Here is a 7,934-nt window from a genome sequence, read left to right as displayed (position 1 = left end):
AATGCATATTGGTGCCTCCTCTGAAACAAACATTAAAAAATTGTCTGGGGCTTTGAGAGTTTCAGTGACTTATCCAGAGTCACCCAGCAAAGGTGCATCAGAGCGTAGTTTAAACCCAGGTATTCCTGAATCCAAGTCCAGTGAGTTAAAATAGGAATTTACCAGATCATGGGTAGGATGAGTTCCTCCTCTGCTTTGTCTTATTTTTCCCCATTGTCTCTATGGCAACCTTGAATCAGTGTCCTGGAGTCTCTGTCTTCCCATCATAGGGCAGTGTACTCCCTACCTGAAGATATTAATACTTCTTGCTACTTTGACCCAAGCACCATTTGTGATATTGGCCTCAGTCCACATAATACCTAGTTATGGCTCTGAACTTAAGACATGTTGCAGTGGATTTTATTGTCTTGCTCAAAGTGATTCCTTGATAATGTTTTTTGACTGACAATGTGAATATCTAGCAGATAACAAGTAGACAACACAAGAAAATAAACACCTAGAAGATAAGATGTATTCCTATTTCCATCCTTCATGGAATGTCTTTGTAAAGAGTCAGATTATTATTGAAACTCACTGCTGGTGAAACTGGCACAAATATATATGCTGAATAAGCAATGCTTTTCTTATCTGGAAAGTTTGGGAGAAGCCAGAAGAAAAATTCAGGAATAAATGTTCTGAAAAAATTCAAAGAAAAGATAATAGATTTGGTTTGGTTCCCAGCACCGACAGTAAATTTGAAGCCCCCATGCCCAGGGCAATGTTTAGTTATAGATTAATAATCAAGGTACAAATAGTTCTGGGCCATTAGAGAAAACATAAAAGCACAGTTTCGAGCAAACTGAAGTTCAAAGTTCATGTATTTACTAACTGCTATCAGACATACACATATTTTTTAAAAGGGCTGACGTGACACTGAGTGATTGAACTTTGTAGCACAAATAACAAGGTGATTTTGCTGGAATCATATGAACATTAAAATATTGTGCAACTATTACATAAAAAAATGGGGAATAAATCAACGGGAAGAGATGTTTGTCTGTGCAAATGACTGGAGACAGGGTTTTTTCCTATAAGTAGAAAACCTATTTTACCAGGAAATGCAAAGGGTCAAGTTTCTATTGAGCAGAAGAAATGATCCAGGAATTCCGTTTTGTCCTTGGACGTAGAAGAGGATGCTCTTAACCTGACAGTCTTAAGGAGATCACTTTTAGTAGTATTCCCAATTAAAGCCATTTTTTTTGTCATTTGTTCTGGAGTAGAGTGTAGAGAATACCAGACTTGGAGCTATATTCAGAGTTCTGAGTTTTGCCATTGACTAGCGAGCGGTGTGACTATCAGCCAGTCAAACTCTAACCTGCTTGAGCCTCAGTTGCCCTATCTGTAAAACAAAGCTAAACATCCCAGTAATATCTACTTTACAGTGAGAAAACAGATCAAATAATGCACAGAACTTGTGTTGGAAACTTGAAAGTGCTGGTTAAAAGACAGTCATTTATGTCATATTATATTATATTATAATATTACATTAATTATATCACATCACATCATCTTATATATTGTATCACACTGTATCATCTAGTATATCATATCATATATTACATTGTATCTTTTATATTGATTTATATTGTATATCATACTGTACTGTATTATATTATACATATTATATCATAAATTATTAATAATCTCTTCACTCAATTTTAAAAGCTTGTCCATGCATTTTGTTCTGACACAGTACAAACTTCTTGACCAGTATAAAAATAACTCCCTTACAAGGCATATTCCCCAAGAAACAGTTACTTACCGCTCAGAGAAAGGAGGGATGCACCATTTATCTTTGACAATATGGTACTAATATCTCAAGTCACTTAAAGCTGGCTGAACATTGGTTTCCTCATCTGTGAAACAGAGACTGTAGTCCTTAGATTACCTACGTTGCAAGGCTGCTTTTTGTAACAAGAAGTGGTGTATAAATGTGAGTTATCGCCACCATCATTTTAACTGAGAGGTTCTCAGGCTCTTGCCTGTCCTTAGTGATAGGGGGATGGGTATTGTAGAAAGAGTACTAACTCTGGACTCACTGGTCCTGGGTTCATTTCCTGCCTGTGATACTGTTTGACTCTGAGCAAATCACTTAACTTCCCTAGGTTTAAGTTTTTTCACTCACAAAATGGGAAATCTGAACAAGATAGATGGTCTCTGAGGTTTCTTTTGGATCTATATCTGAGATCCTATGATTATTGGTAATATGCACAAACATTTATTGATCTATTAACCACCTACTAGGTATACCAGAGATGTCAAACCCAGGGCCCACAATACTCCTGATTGGGTCCTGAACCAGATTAAAATGAAATTGGGAAATATTTAACCAAATAAATAAAAATACACGAAGGCATAGATAACATTACATATTAAAACTCAGTCAATATGTGGCAAAGAGGGATCCTTACAGATTAGTGGCCATTTCAGTTTGATAATATTGAGGTATGCTAGAAACGTAGCTGGACTTAGTCAGAAGGAGGTTACATCAGGAATAAAGTCTGTGTCTAAAGAGATGGTTTTTCTGAACATGAAATTGACAGGTCTCCTCACAAGGATAAGCATAATATCATTTACACTGAGCTGATCACCTCCATCAAAGGAATCATTTACCAGCATTCTTTTATGATCAGAAGAGATAACCAATGCAAAGTGATTCAAAAACCTCCAAATGCTATAGAAATGCTAGTTATTATGCTAATCTTCTGATGTTAAAATAACCAGGGCTGCAGTTTCTTTGAGAAGAAGGGCAGTCATTTGAAATCTGATGCCACAGACATACCCCCACATAACTTGGTATTGCCTTTTAATTTAGGGGGTGCCTGATTTCCCTGGATTCCCACTTTAGTTTAAGACCTTTCCTGAGGAGAGATGTAAGTAGAAAACACCGTTTTTGCTAAAATGGGGTGGCTTTGAATAACTATTTTCACATAGATATAATATTAAATCATAATTGGGGGCAATAAGAGCCCTGGATTTAATACAGTAAGAGCTCACACGTCTAGAGGCCTTTTAAGATTTACTGATTGTTTTTCGCATAACAATGCTGTGCAAATGCTATTGCAAGTAGTATTATTCCCATTTTACAAATTAAGGAACTGAGTTTGCAGAAAGGTAAAGCTATCTTGACACAGTTTAGTAAGTAGCTAGAATGCAAAAATTTGGATTCAGTCCAAGGGCCACACCTGAGGACCTAGAGGACCACATGTGGCCTTGAGGCCGCAGGTTCCCCGCCCCTGACCTAGTCTAAATGGTACATGGAAAAATATTCCCTTTCAACGTATCTGATAAGACTTCATCTTGCCTTTGCCTGAAGCCTACAAACAGGGAGAACTCACTACCTTTTGAAGCAGCCTGATCTACTTTTTGATAACCCTAATAGAAAGAGGGTTTTTCTTTTTCTTTTTAAGTTAAGTGACAATTCAACTCTTGGCAACCTTTACCCATTGCTCCTTGTTCTGTTCCGGGGAGGCCCAGCAGAAGGAGTCTAATCTCTCTTTTGTAAGACAGCCTTATAACTACTCGACCATAGGTGTTATGGCTTCCTCCGTAGTTTTCTATTCTTCCTGCTCACTTTTCTCCTGTGCCATAATCTTGAAGGTCTTCTCCATCATGTTCACCCTCCCCAGATCCTTCCCAGCATATCAGCATCTTTACTAAACTAGAGGCAACTGGGTATCCCAGGGGCTAGGCTACTAGAATTGGGGTCAAGAAGACCTGGATTTGAATCCTACCTTAGGCACTGACTAGCTGTGTCCATGGGCATATCTTTTAGCCTCGCTGTGCCTATAAAACTGCTAGCTTTTTAATAAAATGTGGAGCCTAGAATGGGGTATAACATTACAAATATGACCTGACCAGGGCAGAGTACAAGGATACTGTTACTTCACTAATAGCATTTCATAGGGTCACAGGATCATAGATTTAGAGCTTGAAGGACCTTAGAAGTCAGTTAGCCCCCTTATCTTGTAGAGGAGGACCAGAGATGTTCAGGGGCTTCCCAAGGTCACATACAGGTAGCGGACAGAAAAATCTGGATTCAAATTCAGGTCCTTTAACTCCAGAGCCAGCACTTGTTAAATGCTATACCTCTCTTAATACAGCTTAAGATCGTATTAACTTTCGTGGATGTTCTACCATACTGTTGACTCACGATCTGGGATGAGGAGCAGGGGTCAGATACTTCATCTCTGCATCCCTGGAAGCCCCTGATTAATGACCTGGTATGAGTGTTTGCATGCACTGCTGGTCACAGGTTTTCTGACCCTGCCACGTCCCATTGAAGGGCTCCTCTATCCATGACTCACTATAGGGACCAAGGGCCCAGCCAGTCCCACCCTCCTGAGTTGAAGGCAGCTCTTTGTTTAGTTTGGAGGAGAGAACACTTAACTAGGACATGATAGTTGTTTTCAAGTATTTGAAGGTCTGTCATGTGTAAAGGGGATTAGATTTGTTTGGCTTGGCCCCAGAGGGCAGAATGAGGATCAGGGAGTGGAAGCTACCAATTGGCAGATTTGAGCTCAATAGAAAGAAAAAAGCTTCTTAACCAACAGAGCTATTTAATAGTGGAGTGGTGTGGACTGCTGGAGGAGAGAGTGAGTTCCTCCTCACTAGGTGAAAGCTGGATGATCACCTGTTCGGAATATTGTAAAAAGAATGACATTTAGGTATGGTTTAGATCAGATGTACCCTGAGCTCCCTTCCATCTCTGAGGTTCTGTGACCCATGAACTTGCCCCCCCCAAGATACAGCCTCTTCAGATGCATCACTTCCCCCATCTTGTACTTGCAAAGAGGGACTGTTTAAATCCAATGATAAGACTTCACATTTACTTTTATTAAATTCCACCTTAATGACTTGTCAAAACATTCTAGTATGTCCCAAAAGTGCTGTCATCCAGCATGTTCGGTGTACCTCCTAGCCTTGTATCATCAGCAAATTTGACAAGCATACCATGTATGCCTTTGTCCAAGTCAGTGATTAAAGAAATTAAAGAGCACAGATCCCTGGGACATTGAACTAAAAGACTCTTTCAAATTGAAATTGAATTATTAATAACTATTCTTTGGTTCTAATCTAACTGTACTATCATGCAGCCTACATTCCTTCATCTTGTCTAAAAAAGTGGAATGAGGTGGTTGCTGCCCAGGAGTTTCTTTTTTCCTTTGTCTCCGATCCCCATGGCCTTGCAGAACCTCAACCCGGCAGCTGCCAGTGCTGCTGCACCTCTGCTGGTAAGGGGGCCGAGCCTGGGGCAGGCGCTGCCCTCAGGTCCATGGGCAAGAGGTTACAGCAGGAATTGATGACCCTAATGATGTCTGGAGACAAAGGAACTTCTGCCTTCCCAGAGTCAGACAATCTCTTCAAGTGGGTTGGGACCATTCATGGGGCAGCTGGGACGGTATATGAAGACCTAAGGTACAAGCTCTCCTTGGAATTCCCCAGTAGCTACCCATATAATGCTCCCATTGTGAAATTTGTCACACCTTGTTACCATCCTAATGTGGACACCCAAGGCAATATCTGTTTGGACATCCTCGAGGACAAGTGGTCAGCTCTGTATGACGTCAGGACCACCCTGCTGTCTATCCAGAGCCTGCTGGGAGAACCCAATATTGACAGCCCATTGAACACACATGCTGCTGAACTTTGGACAAACCCCACAGCCTTTAAAAAGTACCTGCTGGAAACCCACATGAAGCAGGTGACTAGCCAAGAGCCCTGACCCTGGCTGCCCAGCCTACCTTCCTTCATCTTTTGCATATGTGTATGTGTGTGTGTATATCTTTTTCCCTTCCTCATAATCTGTCTTCTCCTCTTTTCTGTACAGGACTCTATTTCATAGACTGTTTTCCTTTTCTTCTTTTTTTTTCTTAAACTCTTGTTCAGTCCTCAACATTAATGTATAAATAAATAAAGTTTTGTTGTTGTTGTTGTTGTTGTTTTTTAAAGTGGAATGAGAAACTTTGTCAAATGCATTGTTAAAATTAAGGCGCATTCATCTATACCATCTCCCTGTTCTCTTTTGCCCCATTGCACTCTACTTGGTATGATAATGATTTCCTGACATGATATGTCCTCTGTTAGATTGTAAACTCCTTGAAGGTAGAGATTATGCTGGTTTTTTTTTTCATTTTCATCATGCTATTTTTCTACTAGGCCCAGAACCTAGTAGAATCTTAGCTCTTCATAGCATGAAAGGAGTTCAGAGGTCATCTAATTAAACCTATATTTGAAGAAAAATACTTCAAACACCTCTGACAAGTAGTTTTCTTTTGTTGTTGTTGTTGTAGTAATGTAATTTTATTTATTTTGTTAGACATTTCCCAATCACATTTCTTTTTAAATTTTTAAAAAATTTTTGTTGTTTTAAGTTTTACTTTATTTTTAATTTATGGAATAAAACAAGCATTTCCATAACACTGTATAATAAAAAAGATGATTGTGTACAAAACTGCAAATCTGCTATATACATGTTATATATAATATATGTGTGTGTAAAATTATTCTATACATACTTCTATTTATCAGTTCTTTCTCATCGATCCTTCTGGGGCCAAGCAAAACAAGCATTAATGCCTGATGGATAGATCCCTGTACAACTTTCCTGATAGCCTCTGAATATACCTTCAGTAACAGGGAGCTCACTGCTTCACGAGGTAGTTCATCCCATTTTCGGATACATTGAATTGTTATAAAGTCCTTCCTCATTCCAAGGCAAAATCTCTCTCTAATTCTCACATTTTTATTGGTCCTACTTCCACCTTGTGGAGTTGCATAGCATGAGGGGAAATCTTCCAATGAAGACATTTGTAAAAGCAAATGGTCTTCATCACTCCAAACCCCAATTACATCTACATTGCAGAGCAATTCAAGAAATCAGCTTTATAGACAACACCAAAATTCATGTGAAATATTTCTAAGATAGTTTGAAGAGGCTTCATCAGAGAATTAGAGTTAGAATTATAAGTGACCTCAGCAGTCACCCGGTCCAACACCCTCATTTTACAGGTGAGGAAAATGAAAACAAGAGAAATTAAACCATTTATCCAAAGTCATGTAGTATGGAGTAGAACCAAGATTCAAAACCAAGTCCTTGACTCCATATCTAGTGTTCTTCCATTGCCTCTTGGAAAATGTTTACATTTTGGCCCCAATTTGGTTACTCCTATTTAAGTGAGTAAACACAAGGCAAATCCAGGAGTTTTCACATTAGAGCAAGCCTCCTTCAAGTGTCAGAAGGAGCTGTCTTGTAATTCTTACACTCTTTTTCTATTTTTCACAAATGTTGGTGAAAGCTAAGGGATTTGTTTATTTCCCCTTAAAGCAGGTGCCACTTGTCACAATTCAAGATAGCAATCACCTGGAAATGTTGATGACGTCTGAAATCTCTCAGTCCTGCACAATATTGTTTTTCCACTTTTCCTTTGATCCTTGATCCTTTCTTTCTGCATGATAATCTAGGTGCTTGTTCTTTAATGTTTACCACCAAATTTCTCTAGGTTGCAGCCAGTTTTTCCCCCTCTTTTTAAAAGGTTTTGTATTTTCTTTTATATACCCACAGTTATTTACTGATCTTATCACTACCCCCCACCAACCCCAACCCTTCCTTGTACCAAGGAAAAATGGTTACAAAACTGTGTTTGACAATGTATGCAACATCTTACACCCATAATCTTTCACTTTGCTACTGAAAGTAGGAAAGAGTGTTTCATCATGTGCTCTCCCAAGGCCAAATTATGACAATTAATCTAAACTCAGCTGCCTTTCTGAGTTGCTTTTGTTTACATTATTGCATTCATTGTGAACCTTGTTCTCTTAGTTCTTCATATTTCATTCTTTATCAGTTCTTACAAGTCTTCCTATTTTTTCCCTGAATTTCTCATATATGTCTT

General features: G+C 38.9%; 1 pseudogene; it reads left to right on the top strand.

The window, feature by feature from the left end:
- Positions 1–5,219: 5,219 nt before the first annotated feature.
- Positions 5,220–5,764, top strand: LOC114048376 (annotated as a pseudogene).
- Positions 5,765–7,934: the final 2,170 nt, after the last annotated feature.

The sequence above is a fragment of the Vombatus ursinus genome, unplaced genomic scaffold (genome assembly GCF_900497805.2).
Source record: "Vombatus ursinus unplaced genomic scaffold, bare-nosed wombat genome assembly UNPS02014793.1, whole genome shotgun sequence".
Taxonomy (NCBI): domain Eukaryota; kingdom Metazoa; phylum Chordata; class Mammalia; order Diprotodontia; family Vombatidae; genus Vombatus; species Vombatus ursinus.
This window is presented reverse-complemented; position numbering and strand designations above follow the sequence as displayed.